General features: G+C 42.9%; 1 protein-coding gene across 2 annotated transcripts in view; it reads right to left on the bottom strand.

The window, feature by feature from the left end:
- The window catches only part of LOC308120877 (NACHT, LRR and PYD domains-containing protein 12-like), a 344,912-nt gene that overhangs the window by 89,723 nt on the left and 235,069 nt on the right, over window positions 1–20,120 (bottom strand). The gene's annotated exons all lie outside the window — the stretch shown is intronic.

The raw sequence follows: 20,120 nt of genomic DNA, 5'->3' as shown, positions 1-20,120 counted from the left end.
GACATTAAGGATCAAAGCCCTAAATCCAGGCTGGGTCACTATACTAATGCAGGGCTGGACATTAAATATCAAAGCCCTAAACCCAGGCTTGGTCACTATACTAATGCAGGGCTGGACATTAAGGATCAAAGCCCTGAACCCAGGCTGGGTCACTATACTAATGCAGGACTGGACATTAAGGATCAAAGACCTAAACCAGGCTTGGTCACTATACTAATGCAGGGCTGGACATTAAGGATCAAAGCCCTGAACCCAGGCTGGGTCACTATACTAATGCAGGACTGGACATTAAGGATCAAAGCCCTAAACCCAGGCTGGGTCACTATACTAATGCAGGGCTGGACCTTAAGGATTCTGAGCCGTTTGCTCATCTACACTGCAGTAGGGAAGCACCGATCCACGTTTTTTCACTTCCCATCTGATCCCGATACTTAAATATGTATATCTGCTGATACTATTCTGATAGCAGAGCTCTGTTTGCTTTATTATTATTAGTATCATTATTGTAGGGATGTGAACCGATTTGTGATCCGCATTTTGGACGGAGACGCGCTGCGTCTTATCCGGAAAATATGCATTTCGATTGGATAGCGTCGCATAAGTCCTCAGGATTCCCTCGAAATACGTCGTCAGGAAACTCCTCGTCGTCCGCCATTTTGAATTTTTTACTTCGGTCAACATTCAGATCATCTCCGGAACGTATTAAAACCTCACTGGACTTCAACACATAAAAACAACTTCAACGGATTAAATGACGCTTTTGAAAAGTAAATCGACATATTTGTGATTATATTGACTTTCTAATCCCAAAGTTTCATAACTTTTTATGGTTCAGAATAAAAGTTGACTGAGGAGGAAGAGGAGGAAGAGAAATAGGAGGAAGAGGAAGAGGAAGAGGAGAAATAAGTGACTGGATTTGATTTGTTATTTACCATTAATAAAAATACATGATACACATTTATCATGTTATTAAAAAAAAAACATGTATATGGATAAAAAGTGACTAATAAAATATGGTGTGGTAATAGGTAGTATGTAGTATGTAGTAGTATGGTAGTAGGGTGTGGCAGCTCCAATCTTAATACTATCAAATGTATTTCACGCCAAGAACAAACTTAAAATATATAATATTATTCCTTCAGATTAAAGAGTATAAAGAGTGTTTTTATGGAAAAAGTTTTCGGTCACAGATCTCTGTACCTCTTCGCTTTCAAAAAATTTAACTAATTCATAAAATTCGTTTGCCTAGAAATTCCTCATTTGTTAAGATATCTGAATGGTTTTGGTGACATTTTCTTAATTTTGTTCTACTCTTTCCAGTGGTACCAGTAATTTTATATTTGGTTGACTTTTTAATTTGTCTTCACATACCTAATTATTGTTGATTCTATATGAGGCTGTAATAAACTCCTCTCTACAGTAAAGTATGAAATGTACTAATGTATACATGTACTCTCTCTAAAGACAACTTGAGGTTAGTATCAGGTCAGAAAAGGAAGCAGTACAAAGTATTTTTGTTCCATGTGGACAATGTGGGGGTCTGCATGACGTCATCATCTCATAATAAACTAGTTCTATCTTTAGAACCTCAGAGTGACTTTATTAATCCCTGGGGAAATTCTTTAGCAAGGCAGCACCAACAGCAGTGTTTTTAACACAACACAAATGATTGGGACTATTTTCAGGGAGTTTAGCGTGGAGTAGGACGCAGCTTCACATAGGTGTGAATCGCCTGCTGACAGCCTGGAGGAGCTGCTGTTCATTGTTTTGATGTCAGTGCTGTTCTCCTCCGAGAGCTGGAGTTTGAAAACGCTGAAGTCTGGCTGCATAGCGGCGCCTCGGTGTACAACTGCTTTGCTAACGTCCACGTTGCTGTGTTGCTTTGCAAACATCTGATTTGCTGTGTTGCTTTGCAAACATCTAATTTGCTGCGTTGCTTTGCTAACATCCACGTTGATGTGTTGCTTTGCTAACATCCATGTTGCTGTGTTGCTTTGCAAACATCTACTTTGCTGCGTTGCTTTGCTAACATCCACATTGATGCGTTGCTTTGCAAACATCTACATTGCTGCGATGCTTTGCTAACATCCACGTTGCTGCTTTGCTTTGCAAACATCCACGTTGCTGTGTTCCTTTGCTAACATCCACATTGATGTGTTGCTTTGCTAACATCCACATTGCTGCGTTGCTTTGCTAACATCCACGTTGCTGTGTTGCTTTGCAAACATCTACGTTGCTGTGTCTCTTTGCTAACATCCACGTTGCTGTATTGCTTTGCTAACATCCACGTTGCTGCGTTAATTTGCAAACATCCACATTGCTGCGTTGCTTTGCAAACATCCACGTTGCTGTGTTGCTTTGCAAGCATCTACGTTGCTGCGTTGCTTTGCTAACATCCACATTGCTGCGTTTCTTTGCAAACATCCACTTTGCTGTGTTTCTTTGCGAACATCCACGTTGCTGTGTTACTTTGCTAGCAGCCCCGTTGCTGTGTTGCTTTGCTAACATCCACGTTGCTGTGTTGCTTTGTGGTGTTTTGAGTGTGAAATCCGTCCAAACATCAACATGTTGCTATGAAAAGTTGGATAGCAGAGTGCTACTTCCCCAGCCTGCTCGCTGGCTGCAAACTGTGGAATGGATTTCCTGACTCATTCCTCCTGGTCTCATTGAGACCCACCTCCCTTCAGGAAATCCAGTCCACAGTTTGCAGCCAGCGAGCAGAGCAGCAGCAGGGAAACACTGGGGATCATTTCAGCACCATGAAGCAGACGAGGATCATGGATCAGAAATCTCTGCAGGTTGGATCAGAACTTTCTAATCCGTGAATTACGTTGGTATCAGAACCTGATCCTGGATCGACTCCATTCCTAAAGACCACCAGCCCGTTCAGACAAGGTGGGCAGATGATTCACTTGCCCGAGCAAAGCTTTTACTAGCCCCGGATGGTCGGACAGTCCTTAATGTCAAGCCCATTAAATGGGCATCATATCTTTTACTATGAACTCCGTTATGGCCTGAGTTAACCTGATCTGAGTCCAGTTTGACCAGTCCACCAGGATCCTGAACCTGGTCTGAGTCCAGTATGACCAGTCCACAAGGATCCTAAACCTGGTCTGAGTCCAGTATGACCAGTCCACCAGGATCCTAAACCTGTTCTGAGTCCAGTATGACCAGTCCACCAGGATCCTAAACCTGGTCTGAGTCCAGTATGACCAGTCCACCAGGATCCTGAACCTGGTCTGAGTCCAGTATGACCAGCCCACCAGGAACCTAAACCTGGTCTGAGTCCAGTATGACCAGTCCACCAGGATCCTAAACCTGGTCTGAGTCCAGTATGACCAGTCCACCAGGATCCTGAACCTGGTCTGAGTCCAGTATGACCAGTCCACCAGGATCCTGAACCTGGTCTGAGTCCAGTAGGACCAGTCCACCAGGATCCTAAACCCGGTCCGAGTCCAGTATGACCAGTCCACCAAGATCCTGAACCTGGTCTGAGTCCAGTAGGACCAGTCCACCAGGATTCTTCACACATTCACATTCATTCAGATGTTCTTTTGTTAACTTTATTAATGAGCTGATTTTCAGGAACAGTTTTGACAACTTCAGCTTTGGACAGCAGCTCATCGTGTTCACATTCATTTCTCATCACAGACGTCAGCAAATTCTCATGGTAAGGTTTGTTGGATTTTATTTTGGAAACCAGGCAACCTTATATTTGACTGACCCCTAAATATATCTATTTTTTAATGTTTTTGGGGTAATTTTCAACAACCAGGGACATGACATAGAGAATCCAATAAATGATGAACGAAGGAGATGGAAAATAAATACAAGAAATGTAAAACAAAGTTCACTCATATGATGAGAAAATGTAAGAAGAATTATTTTAAGAAAGTACCAGAAAACAATAAAGACAATGTCAGCAGTACATAGAAAGTTCTACATAGTATTATTCAACAGGCTTCCAAGGATACTGTTATTGAAAACAGACACACTTCACATACTACAGACCCACAATTCTCCCAAATCCTAGAAAAACTCTTCAACGTCATAATAGATACATTCAGAGAAATGAAATCTAATTCGTTAAATCTAGGTCAAACCAAAATCATGATATTTGGAAAATATGAAATAAATAAACAGGTAAAGGTTCAAGTAGAGGGTGTAGCTGGAGAAAAGGTGATTGAAGACAAATTTCTAGAAAAATGTAAGGATGACTACGAGCACATTACAACTCTACAAAGCTGATTTCCTTTGATCTGAGCGTCTCCATGGCTCCAGTGCTGATCTCCTATCAGATCAAAGGAGATCAGTGCCTTTTGCCATGGAGATGCTCAGATCCAAGATTTCCTCCAGCTTTGATCTCCGTTGATCTCCATCCGGTGCCTCTCCCATCCACTTTGTGATGAAAGGCTCATTATTGTTCTTTTCCACAACCTTGGTGATGACGTCATCATTAGATTCAGGTATGCTGAAGCAGGCAGAGAACTAAAACATGCAGGACACCAGCACTCTCTGACCCAGTTTGGACACCCTGTCGTAGACCATCAAGAGACAGCTTGGTTTTATCCTACTGATGACGTGTTGCTGCAATAGTCATTTTGCTCATTTTCAAGTATTTTCCCACAGACAACAGAGCACTCTGTAACAGGATTTGACAGATAGTGACGGGGCGCGGCCAGCAGGGGGCAGCAGCGAGGCTGACTTGCCCTTTGACCGTGTGACTGTGGTGACCAAATCCAGGGGGGGTATTACATTGGTTATTGATGTAGCTTAAAGAGGTGGAACAGATTAAACATTCAGATGAAACAATCAGCAAATAAAAGTCAAATGAAGAAAACGTACAAGGGCTTATTAGTCAATGATATCAGTGATTTCATGTCTGTTTGTTTTTTTACTATTTCCAATAAAAACCACAGAAAGATTAAAACAGACAACAGATAGATATCATTACAAATGAGTCAGAAGAGAGGAATCCCTGGATAAACTAGTTATTGAGGTACAATCAGATGACTGGGAACTCATTTATAAAGGAAAAGACGCCCTGTCACTATGAGTGTACAATCAAACAATACAAGAGAAAGTGAAATATGGATCTGGACTCTGGGAGCAGTGGGCGGAGCTGAGGTTGCACCGTGAGAGAGAGAGAGAGACAGAGAGAGAGAGAGAGTGGACCAAGATAGAGACTGAGTTTTACACTCGGACTTGGCCTGGAGTGGATTAGACTGGAGGCCCAGGCACAAGACCACCTCAGCTTCCACTCAGAGCCCAGACCAGCTGTTCAGATTTGGACACTTGGAGCTGAGAAGGGGGAGGCTCCATGATTCCTCTTCATGCAGAGACCTTATTTCCTTTTGTTCAGTCCACCAGGATCCTGAACCTGGTCTGAGTCTAGTAGGACCAGTCCACCAGGATCCTAAACCTGGTCTGAGTCTAGTAGGACCAGTCCACCAGGATTCTTGGACACTTGGAGCTGAGAAGGGGGAGGCTCCATGATTCCTGTTCATGCAGAGATCTTATTTCCTTTTGCCCCAGAAGGCAACACACTCACTAGTCACCAGTCCACAGATGAAAACACAAAATCATATGTGTACACAGAAAGTCCAGTTAAGATGGAGACGGGATGTGAACGACACAGATGCTACTGGTACAGTATGAGAGTCTGACTACTTTCAAAAGGTCCAGTGATCATACAAGCGTATCAGTCACTCTCATACTTTCTCATGGTTCTATTGACAATGAGAAGCAACAACACAACACTACTGCTTGGACATGTTTGCTGGATCACATCATGGATGGATGGATGGATGGATGGATGGATGGATGGATGGATGGATGGATGGATGGATGATGGATGGATGGATGTAATATACAAACATGACTTATGTTCACTCTGGAGGTGAGGGCTGATGTTCCCCTCCACAGAGAGAAGCTGCTGGTAGCTCACTCTCTATGTTCCTCTGGAGGTGAGGGGGGAACTCCTGTTCTCACTTTCATAGTCACTTTAATTTGATAGAAAATCATATTTTCACCTTGATTTTCAATTTAATTAAAGTAAACTCCCATTTCCACTTTCGTGTTCACTTTAATTTAAAAACAAACTATATTCTGTTTTCATCTAGAATCCAGAAAAATCAGTCTGATGAGTCCAGAAAATCTGATGAGTCTGGTACCAGGAAAAATCTGATGAGTCCGGAAAGATGTGATGAGTCCAGAAAATCTGATGATTCTGGTTCCAGAAAAAATGGGATGAGTCCAGGAACATGTGATGAGTCCAGAAAAAAATCTGATGAGCCCATAAAAATCTGGTGAGTCTGAGTCAAGAACATGTGATGTGTCCATAAAAATCTGATGAGTCCAGAAAATGTGATGAGTCCAGAAAAGGCAAATGAGTCTTATTCCGGAAAGATGTGATGAGACCAGAAAATGTGATGATTCTAGTTCCAGAAAAATGAGATTAGTTCAGAAAAATCTGGTGAGTCTGAGTCCAGAAAAATCTGATGAGTCCGGAAAGATGTGATGAGACCATAAAAATGTGATGAGTCCAGAAGAAAACGTGATGTGTCCAGAAAATGTGATCATTCTGATTCCAGAAAAAATCTGATGAGTCCGGGAAATCTGATGAGTCTGAGTCCAGAAAAATCCAATGAGTCTTGTTCCAGAAAACTGGGATGAGTCCAGGAAAATGTGGTGAGTTCAAAAAAATCCAATGAGTCTGAGTCCAGAAAAATCTGATGAATCCAGAAAAAAATGTGATATGTCCAGAAAATTGCAGAGTCTGGTCCCACAAAAATGGGATGAGTCAAGGAACATGTGATGAGTCCAGAAAAAAATTGATGAGTCCAGAGAAATCTGATGAGTCTGAGTCCAGAAAAATGTGATGAGACAAGAAAAATCTGATTAGTCCAGAAAAAAAAGGTGATGAGTCCAAAAAGATGTGATTTTTCCAGAGAAATGTGATGAGTCCAGAAAATGTGATGATTCTGCTTCCAGAAAAATGAGATGAGTCCGGAAAGATGTGATGAGACCAGAATAATCCGATGAGTCCAGAAAAATCTGATGAGTCCAGAAAAATCCGATTAGTCTGGTTCCAGAAAACTGTGATGAGTCCAGGAAAAAAAACGACGAGTCAAGAAAAGATGTGATGAGTCCAGAAAATGTGATGTGTCCAGAAAATCCAAGAGCCTGGTTCCAGAAAAATGTGATGAGTCTGAGTCCTGAAAAATCTGATGAGTCCGGAAAGATGTGATGAGACCAGAAAAATCTTATGAGTCCAGAAATAACCGATGAGTCCAGAAAAATCTGATGAGTCCAGAATATAATCTGATGAGTCTGAGTCCAGAAAAATCTGATATGTCCGGAAAGATGTGATGAGACCAGAAAAATCTGATGAGTCCGGAAATAACCGATGAGTCCAGTAAAATCTGATGATTCCGGAAAAAAAATGTAATGAGTGCAGAAAATCTGATAAATCTGAGTCCAGCAAAATCCAATGAGTCTGGTTCCAGAAAACTGGGATGGGTCCAGGAAAATGTGATGAGTACAAAACAATGCGATGAGTCTGAGTCCAGAAAAAATATGATGAGTCCATAAAAATGAACAATCTGGTTCAATTCGTCACTTCATCATTTGGTTCAATTCAACACTTCACCATCTGGTTCAATTCACCACTCTCATCATCTGGTTCAATTCACCACTTTATCATTTGGTTCAATTCACTACTTCACCAATTCACCACTTCATCATCCGGTTCAATTCACCACTTCACCACTTCACCAATTCACCACTTCACCAATTCACCATTTCACCATGTGGTTGAATTAATCATTTTATCATCTGGTTCAATTCACCACTTCATCAATTCACCACTTCATCATCCGGTTCAATTCACCACTTCGCCATCTGGTTCAATTCACCACTTCATCATCTGGTTCAATTCACCACTTCACCATCTGGTTCAATTCAATACTTCATCATCTGGTTCAATTCACTACTTCACCAATTCACCACTTCACCATCTGGTTAATTTCACCAATTCATCATCTGGTTGTCATCTGGTTCATCATCAGAAGCTTTGAGCAGAAGTGTCTCCTCTGTCAGTTAATAGTGTTTTGAAGCCGATATGATGTTCACCCTCAGAGGAGGTAGTGTTTGAGGGAGAGCCAGATTAAATTTTGGGCGTAAATCTTATTTTGAAGGGCAAATTGAAATAGAAAGAATTCTACCACTGAACCACCAATGCTCACATAGCAGCAGATTCCCACCAAGAGAGGTCATGTGATCCAACTGCTGTGCTGCGTTAGCCCCTCCCCCACAGTTTGAGTCACACTCTGCTGTGGTTACACAAGCGTATGTGCAGAGTTTGGCTCCGCCCCTGAGAGACTTCGACAGTGGTTGAACGCACTTCTCCTTGTTAGTATAGTGGATACTGTCCCTGTCTGTCATGTTGGAGACAGTAGTTCAATTCCCCGACAGGGAGAGCAAAGCCTTTTAGTTTTGTTATTGAAAATCATGAGGTTCAGACTGGGAACGGCCCCTTCCAGCCATTCCAGCTGTTGCCAATGTGAACATAAAAGTTACACAGTAAGACTCTGGAGTCCAGTGGTGTTTCCCTTTCTAGGACCTCATCACTGGACACCGGGTTCTGTGCACCTTGGTTTTAGGGACCGAGCCCAGAAGGGAAGCTGCCTGGAGGCGAGGACTCTATTGCATCTGTAGTGTTTCTGTCTTTCTTTCTTCTCCTGACGACGTTGAACCCAAATTTGACCCTAAACATTCTCAACAAATTTGGCACACTCATCAGGACTGGTGCAGTCTATAAGAAAATGTTAAAAATTAACCCACAAAGTGCCGAAATGTGCTTTTTTTATTTGTTTCTTACTGGTCAACGTATTACTCTTCATTGTAATCATTTTGAGTTATTTTTTTAAAAAAAAAAGTGCTTTGTTGTTTGTTTTTTATATCTTTAACTGTTTCTGAATGAATTGAAAAAAAATGTCTCATACAAATCAGATGGGAGAGGAACCTCATGGAGGTCAGAGCAGATCAAAGCAGGAGAAAATCTTTGATCTGAACATCTCCATTGCAACAGGTGATGATCTCCTTCAATCTAATATGATCTCAGCACTGGAGCCTTGGAGACGCTGAGATCAAAGGAGATCAGCTTTATTCAACCTTCAGCATTCACACTTATATTTTCTTCTAGTAATTATTATTATCATAACAGGTCTCTGATATCTGGAGGAGTCAGACCATTCAAGGCTTAAGCATATACCTAAATTGTGGGCCTCTTTTCAAACATTGCTCAATGAGCTACCAAGACTAGAGCAAAGGTTGTTAAAACCACCAGAACTGGGTCCATTGGGGGCGATCAAAATGATTTCAGTTTTTAAACCGTTCAGCTGTAAAACGTTTTTGCACTTTGGTTCTTTACTTTTGTGAGGCAGGACAGGATAGAGGCAGCATCCGTAGAGCAAGGCTTTATAGGGAAGTTCAGTTGTGTGTCATCTTCATAAAAATGAAAGTTAACTTAGTTTGCTCATGTTGTAGATGTTATCTGGTGATGTAGAAGCTACGTCCACTTCAGTGCAAAAGTGAAGAGACGCAACATGACAATGAAAAAAGGTGTAAAGAATGTTGACTTCAGCTCCTCTCAGGATCTGAGCTTTGTCCATTTAGTTGGCAGATTTTCATGTTTCTCTTACTATTGACAGTTTGACTCTTATTTTCCAGCATCAGACAAAAAGTGTCCGGTCACAGTTTGGTTCAGTTTCACTCAGTGACAGTGAGAATCACTCAAACTGTGGGGGAAGGGTTCATGGAGCACTGAAGGTGGAACGCTTCACATTTCCTGGCTGGAATGAGCTGAAGTTTAAGCATTGGTGGGTCAGTGGTAGAATTCTCTCCTGCCACTCAGGAGGGTTCGATTCCCGGCCAATTGATGCAATAGATCTTCTCTTCACCCTCCTCCTGTGTGAGCTTCCACAACCCAGTCTCATGTTAACGGGTCGGTTTGGACCCCATTTACATCACAAGGTTCCAAGTGACAACAACTTGTCTGTTGAAGAAAAGTGTTACTTTTACACAACAGCAGCAGAAACACTGACAACAATGGAGTTTCTACAATGTGAGCCAGCCACAGTGAGCAGTGGTCGTCTCATGTGTAGGATATTAGAGTGAACCTTCCATGACCACAGAGCAAGTAGCCAGGCTAGCTCAGTCGGTAGCGCATGAGACTCTTAATCTCAGGGTCGTGGGTTCGAGCCCCACGTTGGGCGGAGCTCTGTTTTCAGATATTCACCACTTCACCATCTGGTTCAATTCACTACTTCATCATCTGGTTCAAGTCACCATTTCACCATGTGGTTGAAGTAATCATTTTATCATCCGGTTCAATTCACCACTTCATCATCCAGTTCAGTTCACCACTTCACCAATTCACCACTTCATCATCTGGTGCAATTCACTACTTCATCAATTCACCACTTCACCATCTGGTTCAATTCACCACTTCACCATTTGGTTCAATTCACCACTTCATCATCTGGTTCAATTCACCACTTCACCATCAGCTCTACCAGTTTTCCCCCGTAACAAAAATGTTCCTGGTCCAGGTCCATTGTTGTCATACTAGTACACACAGTCTCCTCCTAAGTTTATTTTAGATCACAAACTTAGTGTGGAAAGTGGCGTACGCATCTTTCAGGACCTGTTTTGTCATAATCCACCTTTATAAATGAGGCCAGACATTGTTCTGGCTCCATCGTGTTCCTGGTCCAGGATCAGTTTAACATCCAGACCCAGAGCATCGAGTGTTTTTAGGAGAAAATCCTGAAATGTGTCGGCGTTGCTGTTTGAAAGCTCCTCAAAGTGAAAAAAGCCCCGATACTGTTGGTTGAGTCCTTTTGCTTCTTGAAGATGTTGCTGGTTGGTCTGGGAGGAGGATTCTCACACACAAAGTCAAGCCTCTTTTGAAATTTAACACAAAGGATCATGGTTGATGACCAAAGGGCTCGTCCAGGAATTGAACCCGCGAACTCTCGCACCCAAAGCGAGAATCATACTCCTAGACCAACGAACCAGTGTGAGATGAGTTGAGTGAGGAAACCAGGTTGTCCAAGAAGCTGTTTTCTTATTACAGTCTCTTCTGGAGGTGTCGGTTCAAATCCCACTTCTACCAGCAGAGTCTGGTTCAGGACATTTCTAGTTTCCTGCTGCTGGTTGATCCAGGATGCAGAAGATTTGGATGAATGACTGATGGTTTCTTTGTATGTTTCACATCTTGTTTTGCTCTTGTATAGAAAACATTTACAATCACATTCAACACAAATATTGGAAGAAAGAAAGTAGATGTTTTCACCAACGTGGGCCGGGGAGCTCAGCTGGTCAGAGTGTGGTGCTAATAAAACCTAAGTCATGGGTTCAATCCCCATACTGGCCAAATGAAGTGTAATTTTCTGAAGCCACTGGATGGCACTGTTTTCTTCAAAAAAATTTGATAACAGACATCAGATCAGACCCGCCTCCATTGTAAATGTCAAAGAGAACTTGTCCTCATGGCAGAAAGCCATGTATTAAAATGAATCCTGATGGAGACACACAAGACGAACACCAGTGATGTCAACAAAAAATTAATCAATCAATGACAAAAAGTCCCTCTTTCATTACAGAGCTGAAGATGTGAGCACAAAGGAGTTTGGACTCTCAGACTGTTCAATGTCCACAAGATTCTTTCACATTAGTTCCTCATGTTAAAAAAAAGAAAAGTTAATATTTCATTACAGAGCTGAGATAACTGAACTCCACAGATTTCCTTGTTAGCAGTCAGCTCTACAGCCAGTTTGAGAATTGAACCCAAGACCTTGGTGTGATTAACACCACACTCTGACCAGCTGAGCTAACCAGCCAATCACATGACTGATCCAGAAGAACCAGGAACCATCAGGGATCACCAGAAGAAGAACCAGACTCAGTGACCTGCAACTGTTGTGTTGTTTATTTCAGTAGTATCCAGACCATCTTGTTCATCGTAGAAACAGTTTGATAGTTTTTCTCTGCCTGGCCGGCAAGTACATGTAGGGAGAGATCAGACGGAGATTACTGAGTGTATACTGAGAGCGCTGAATCTGACTACAGTATATTGTTGTTAATAACTTTGATTTCCTCAACAAAAGACAGTACTGGAGAGGAGACAACTGTAGATTTTCCTGCTGTGTTTCTCCAAGGTAAGTACAGTAACTATCAACTTTTAATAAATCATCCATACTGGGGGTCAATATGACTTGATACTATGATAACTTTGTTTGGTTATGTACCAATTCATCATAAATATACTGACGGCTGGTTAAGGTTTTATTGAAGATTTAAATTTGATAGTGTTTTTTGGTGTCAGCAGAGTCCTGTGTAGTTTCCTAAATGACTCTCTATCCTGCTTCCATTACGACCACTAGTAGAGCAGTTTTTGCCAAAACCCGGGATTGAATCAGGGACCTTTAGATCTTCAGTCTAACGCTCTCCCAGCTGAGCTATTTCAGCCTATATGAGTCATTTTCTCATGAAGATATGGAAATTTAACATCAGAACCCCTGTACTAACTACTGGAACACCTATCAGCTTGGTTTCCATTGTGCTAACTCAAACTTCCTCCAGAAGCAGTGAAGACTCTCCATCCACCTGGTTCTGGGTCTAAAGACACCCAACGAGTGTCAGTGATTCAGTCGACATGGTCCAGCAGTCGTGTTGTTGCTGCTTATTGTTAATGGAAGATCAAACAGATATAGAACTGTGACAGTAGAATTCCAAAGAAAGCAATCGGACACTGATACGTCACCAGAACAACAAAAACAACTTCATGACAATTTGAGAGTCAAAGACTTTTTCTACTAGTTTCTTCTTCAGTGTTATAAATATAAACAGATACAAACATGTGAAAACTTACCTTACCAAGGAGCTCGTGGCGCAATGGATAACACGTCTGACTACTGATCAGATTGTTCCAGGTTCAACTCCTGGCGAGCTTTAAACCCTTTAGCTAACTTCACAGACAACATTTCCCTTGTTGTTGTTGGAACCTTCACATTATTCTACAATAATACAGACAAGAGGTTCCAGATCTCCTTGTGCACCTCCTCCACCCCTCTTCCTCTTCCTCCTCTTCTTGCACACATCCTGCACCCTATTTCTGCACCTCTTCCTGTGCCTCCTCCTGCACCGCCTCCTGTGCCTCCTCCTGTCCACAGCCTACACCTCCTCCTACGCCTCCTCCTGCACACATCCTGCGCCTTCTCCAGCACCTCCTCCTGTGCCTCCTCCTCCACCCAATCTTCCTCTTCCTGCACACATCCTGCGCCTCCTCCTGCACACATCCTACGCCTAATCCTGTGCCTCCTTCTGCACCTCCCCCTGCGCCTCCTCCTGCGCCTCCTCCTGCTCCTCTTCTTGCACACATCATGCACCCCCTCCTGTGCCTCCTCCTGTCCACAGCCTACACCTCCTCCTGCGACTCCTCCTGCACACATCCTGCGCCTTCTCCTGCACCTCCTCCTGTGCCTCCTCCTCCACCCAATCTTCCTCTTCCTGCACACATCCTGCGCCTCCTCCTGCACACATCCTACGACTCATCCTTTGCCTCCTTCTGCACCTCCTCCTTCAACCTCCTCCTGCACACATCCTGCACCTCCTCCTGTGCCTCCTCCAGCACACATCCTGCGTCTAATCTTGCACCTCCTATTGCAACTCATCCTGCGCCTCCTCCCTCACACATCCTGCGCCTCCTTATGCAACTCCTTCTGCGCCTCCTCTTACACCTCGTCCCGCACCTCCTCCTGCGCCTCCTTCTGCGCATCATCATGCGTCTCCTTCTCCACCTTCTCCTGCGCCTCCTCCTGCACCTCCTCCACCTTCTCCTCTTCCTCCTGCACACATCCTGCGGCTCATCCTGCACCCTACTTCTGCACCTCCTCCAGCACCTCCTCCTGCTCCTCCTCCTGCAAACATCCTGCACCTCCTCCTGTGCCTCCTTCTGCACCTCCTCCTGCGCCTATTCCTGCACACATCCTGCATCTCCTCCTGGGCCTCCTTCTGCACCTCCTCCTGCACACAAACATACATACATACATAAAAATCAATAAATTCATGCAGTTGAAAACATAAACTTCTTCACCTACTTGTGGGGGTCACTTCTTTTATTTTAAGAATTAACAGAACTATTTGATAATATCACATCCAAACTGTAAAAACATTGTTGAATATGTTTGTTTCTTTAAGAAACTCAGACCAACTTGTTACTACAGAAGAGTTTTAGTTCCACTCATGAGAAAATAAAATAAGACTTAGTTTGTTTTAATGCATTTTGATAAAAAGTCAGAAAACAATGTTAAGATATTTTTCATCCTGATCTTTGAAAAAGGTTGAATTACATGGTTGTTATGCAGAACATCCTGTCCATCCACCAGGTGGCGCTATCACTGTGACTGTATATTGGTCTATGGAATTGATCAGGGCAGGACTCTGATCACACCTGTAAAGAACTGTATAATAAGTGTAGTACTGAGTAACAGTCACCTTGATCCAGTGATACAGCAACAGTGTTGCTTTGTCCTGGATGATGGCTTTGAATTCTTCATCTTATTGAAGAAGACTTGTCTGCTCCTCCATCGAGACCGAGGTTACTCTGCAGGGTTTCTCCATGATTGTGATTGGTCAGATGCTGCAAACTCCGCCCCTTTTATGTGAACGAGCTCTGATCAGGAAGGAACAGCCTGGGTTGGATTACTGAGTTGATCACCTGCTTTGTAGTAACTTCATACCCTAAGTTGTGTAGTGATGAAGGACGACTGTAATGTCCTACACAGGAGACCTTCAGGGACCACGGTTGACTGTGGCTATTTTAAGCTCCATCCACAGTTGCTATGGATACAGGAGCAGAAGCAGAACTCTTTCAGAACCATGACATCATCACAAGAACAGCTGATATAAGACAGGATGATAAGAATGATAAGAAGATCATAAGAAGTGGAGGAGTTTGTTTTGTCAAACAGAGAAGTGACTCAGGTTTCTGAGTGAGTTCTGTCAGAGCCTCTTCAGCTTGTGTGTCTCATCAGGTCTTTCTGGGCCGTTCACATCTGGTTAACATCTGTTTCAGCTGATCACATCACATGGAGCAGCCCTGATCCACACTGTTTACACTTGTCTGGATCCTGGGTTACGCTGTGTCACTGTCATGTGTCTGTTACCATGCTTCCACATTGTGACATCACAGTGATGTCACAATGTGGAGTCTTTGTGACATCAGGTCCAGATGTTCCCCAGCTGTCATGAAGCCACTCTTCTGTAAATCCAGCATTAGTTCAACAGGTGAGGAACACCTGTACGATGCCCTCTGCTCTCTGAGTCTCACTCCAACAAGTTCTGACATCAGGTAATGCAGTACTGAAATGCACCAAAGGAGGTGCTGTGGCTTAGCTGGTCAAAGTGCCTGTCTAGTAAACAGGAGATCCTGGGTACAAATCCCAGCAGTGGCTCACAACATTAATTCAGTTCAACTTTACTTATCTAGCACCAAATACAACACAGTCATTTCTTGTTGTTTTTACAGGAGAAACCCAACAAGTCCACATCATCAAGCATGAAGGTGACGGTTTGGTACAGTACTTTCAGTACCATCCACAACTTTAGTCAGTGAAAACACATGAAAACCCGTACTGTATCATAAAGTACCGGCACATACTGAGTGGAGGAAAGGATTTATTTCAAACAGGATAAGTATGAAAGAGTTGGTGAGAGGGTGAAGCTCCCAGGGAGCTGATGGGGTCAAATATCCTGCTCTAGATCAGGGGTCTCAAACTCAGTTCCTGGAGGGCCTCAGCCCTGCATGTTTTCCACGTCTCCCTGCTTCAACATGGCTGATTGCAATGAGTGGCTCCTTATGGAGCTTTGTGCTGAATGTGGTGATGAACCATTCAGGAGTGTTAAAGAAGGGAGACATAGAAAACATGCAGGGCTGAGGCCCTCCAGGATCTGAGTTTGGACTCCCCTGATGTAAGAGCAAGTATCCAATGTACCAGGAGCAGAACTGATTACTTGCTGAATTGAGGTAGTAAAACCTCCCAAACCTTTGAAAGTGGCAGGATTTGAACCCGTATCTCATGAGAGACTGGAGCCTTAATCCAGCACCTTGGACTGCTCAGCCACACAACCTGCACTTTACCAATAATTTGCCCCAACCTGGTCAGATAAAGGTCGCGGCTAACGGTTATTCATTAATACTATGATGTCTGATTTCTTTCAGATCAGAATCTAATGTGTTTTTATCAGACTGCTATCAAATGTAAATATTTGCCTGCAGTACATATGACACCAGGTAATGCAGCACTAAAAATACACCGAAGGAGGTGCTGTGACTTAGCTGGTCAAAGTACCTGTCTTGTAAACAGGAGATCCTGGGTTCAAATCCCAGCAGTGCCTCATAACATCTAGTCAATGAATATTTTATTATAAATCCTCCAATAGCAGTTGTACTTTCAGCTTCATTTCTTCAAGGTCGGCCATGACTAATGTTTTCATTTACTTTTGTCAGGATGTGGTCATTCCAGGAGCTCTGTCAAGGCTGTCAGGAGTCCTGATCTCCTGCCTTATTTATGACAATCAGTTGCAGTCCAATTCCCAGATGAGCCCTCTGAGTGACCATGTCGTTCCATGATCAGTCCCCAAATAGCAGGTTGAACCCACACCAGAACGCTCCGAGGAATTTATTTCAGATTGTGTCCATGTAATAATAGAGATTAGACATAAAATGTGGTTCTGATAGGTCCAGATCTAGTCTCCTACCCCGCCTCGCTTTACTCGGGCCTCAAAACTTCATTTTATCAAGGATTTTAGAAAAACTGTTGCTTCCCAGCTCATTTCTTTAATGGATTGAAATCAAACCTTTGGGACATTTCAGTCTGGTTTCCTGCACATCATAACTCTGACACTGTGCTGGTTAAGGTCACCAACCATCTACTACTTTCAGCCAATAATGACTTGCACTTCTTTTTAATCCTCCTTGACCTTCACTCAGTATTTGATACAGTCAATCAGAAGATTTTAATTAACCCTCTGAAAAATCATGTTGGCATCACTGGTGTTGCTCTTAAATAGTTCTCCTGGTATTTATCAGACAGATCATTTTCTGTCCAGCTTGGAGAGACCGCTTCCTCTTGTGCTGCTCTTTGTTGTGGTGTCCCTTAAGGCTCTGTTTTGGGTGGCCTTAATGTTAACTTTCATTTTTATGAAGACGACACACAACTGAACAGTTGTGAACTGAACTTCACACCTGTTATGATAATAATAATTACTAGAGGTTTATATTTCCAGAAGAACATGCAAGTATAAATGCTGAAGATTGAGTAAAGCTGATTTCCTTTAATCTCAGCATCTCCATGGCTCCAGTGCTGATCTCCTATCAGATCAAAGGAGATCAGTGCCTTTTGCCATGGAGATGCTCAGATCAAAGATTACCTCCAGCTTTGATCTCCATTGATCTCCATCCGGTGCCTCTCCCATCTGCTTTGTAATGAAAGGCTCGTTATTGTTCTTTTCACAACCTTGGTGATGACGTCATCATTAGATTCAGGTATGCTGAAGCAGGCAGAGAACTAAAACATGAAGGACACCAGCACTCTCTGACCCAGTTTGGACACCCTGATGTAGACCATCAAGAGACAGGTTAGTTTTATCGTACTGATGATGTGTTGCTGCAATAGTCATCCTGCTCAGTTTCAAGTTTCTTCCCACAAAGAGCCTGAACAGGGACTTGAACCCTGGACCTTCAGATTAAAAGTCTGATGCTCTACCATCTGAGCTGCCCAGGCCTGCCAGCACAGTGTTGTGTTTCCATATGATTCTCACTTATGAGTGAGACGAAGCAGACACTGATCCTGACCACCAAGGTGCAGAAGTGGAGACTCTTCTTGCTCGCTGTTTTGAAACTCAACAAATTGTAGTCCATTGTTCCTTCCTGAAGATGCTGAAAAGCTCCGCTCTGGATTTGAAAACAATGAGGAAACATCTGAGCAGACTGCTGGCTGTATTGCATGATATTTTCTCACTGCCTGATTGGCTGCAGGTGAGAGGTTTTGCTTCAGGAAAACCAGTTTTCTCTCCATTTGAAGCTGGAATGAAGAACTGCTTGGTTTTACAACAAACCTGAACAGGGATTTTAATGGTGGAAGCTCAGAATAAAGAGAATTCATTGATAACGATCATGACTTTTCAAAGCTTAGTTTAGCCGTGGTTCTACCAAGTCGTACCTTCCAGAGCGTGCCAGGACGGTAAGGTAAAGCAAAGCTCACCCAGACCCAACTGTGTTGTTTGGTCCACCACAGAAAGTCCAGTTAAGATGGAGACGGGTTGTGAAGGACACAGATGCTCCTGGTACAGTATCAGAGTCTGACTGCTTTCAAAAGGTCCAGTGATCATACAAGAGTATCAGTCACTCTCATACTTTCTCATGGTTCTATTGACAATGAGAAGCAACAACACAACATTACTGCTTGGACATGTTTGCTGGATCACATCATGGATGGATGATGGATGATAGACAATGGACGATTGATGATGGATGGATGGATGGAATATATAGACATGACTTATGTTCACTTCGAAAAAATTTCCTTTACTCAGTGTTGGTGTGAATCTTGGGAACAAATGATAGAAGAAAGTTTTTCTTTTCAACTTTTTAAAGAATCCATGACTTTTTAGGTCTTTGTAGAACAATGTGAAGGTTCCAACAACAACAAGGGAAATGTTGTCGGTGAAGTTAGCTAAAGCACTATCAAGCTAGCCAGGAGTTGAACCTGGAATCTTCTGATCCGTAGTCAGACGCGTTGTCCATTGCGCCACTAGCTCCTTGCTCAGGTTTGATTTAAAATACTGAAGAAGAAACTTTACATGGATCCATCCATCCTCCAGGTACTCTGGTTTCCTTCCACAGTCCAAAAACAAGCATGTTAGTTTAACTGGTGACAGTAAATGTCCTCCAGGTGTGAAGGTGTTTATGGCTGTTTGTCTCTGTGTGTTTGTCCTGTGATGGACTGGAGACCATCCTGAGTCTTGATCTCCTGCCTTATTTATGACAATGAGTTGATTCATTTAGCTTCTTGAACATGTCAGCACATTGGTCTAGGACAGGGGTGTCCAAGTTCGGTCCTGGAGCTCTGGCGTCCCGCGGGGTTTAGCTCTCTCCAAGTTGCACCACACCTGATCACAATGAAGGTTCTCGTTATGGTGCTTTTTCACAACCTTGGTGATGACATCATCAGATGAAGCAGAGGGAGAGAACTAAAACATGCAGGACATCTGGTCCAGGCTGGATTACTGTAACTCCCTTTATTCTGGCATCAGTAGGCTCAATGTTCAAATACTGCAGCTGGAGCAGAATGCTGCTACCAGCTTTTTAACAGGCACCAGGAGGAGGGACCACATTTCACCAATCCCTTCTTCCTTTCACTGGCTTCCTGTCAGTTTTAGAAGAGATTTTAAAATGCTACTGCTTGTTTTTGAAGCCTTGATTGGTCTGACTCCTCCAGATATCAGAGACCAATTATGATAATAATAATTACTAGAGATTTGTATTTCCAGAAGAAAATACAAATGTGAATGCTGAAGGTTGAATAAAGCTGATCTCCTTTGATGTCAGCGTCTCCGTGGCTCCAGTGCTGAGATCATATCAGATTGAAGGAGCTCATCGGCTGTTGCTGTGTAGATGCTAAGATCAAAGATTTTCTCCTGCTTTGATCTGCTCTGACCTCCATGAGGTGCCGCTCCCATCTGATTTTGTTTTTCTTTCTTCTTATCTCTATTGATATTAGTACTGTGATGGGCTGAGTTGTAAGAAACAATCCTTGATGGGTCAGAAAATTGATAACTTTTCCAGCCATTTCAATTTGTTTTCCTTAACTCATTGGCTGCCATTGACGAGTTTGACGAGTTTTTCATTTTTTTACACAGCGGGCTGTAGAAATGTCTGGCGCACCTTATGAATGAGCCTTTATACTGAGACATTACCTGTAATGATTAATCGATGCCACTAGAATGCAGTATTGCGCGATCGGTGGGGTCAAAAGTCTGCCGAGAGGCGG

The sequence above is a fragment of the Lipophrys pholis genome (assembly GCF_963383615.2).
Source record: "Lipophrys pholis genome assembly, chromosome: 15".
Taxonomy (NCBI): domain Eukaryota; kingdom Metazoa; phylum Chordata; class Actinopteri; order Blenniiformes; family Blenniidae; genus Lipophrys; species Lipophrys pholis.
Note: the sequence above shows the minus strand (reverse complement) of the source record. Positions and strands in the feature narration are given on the sequence as shown.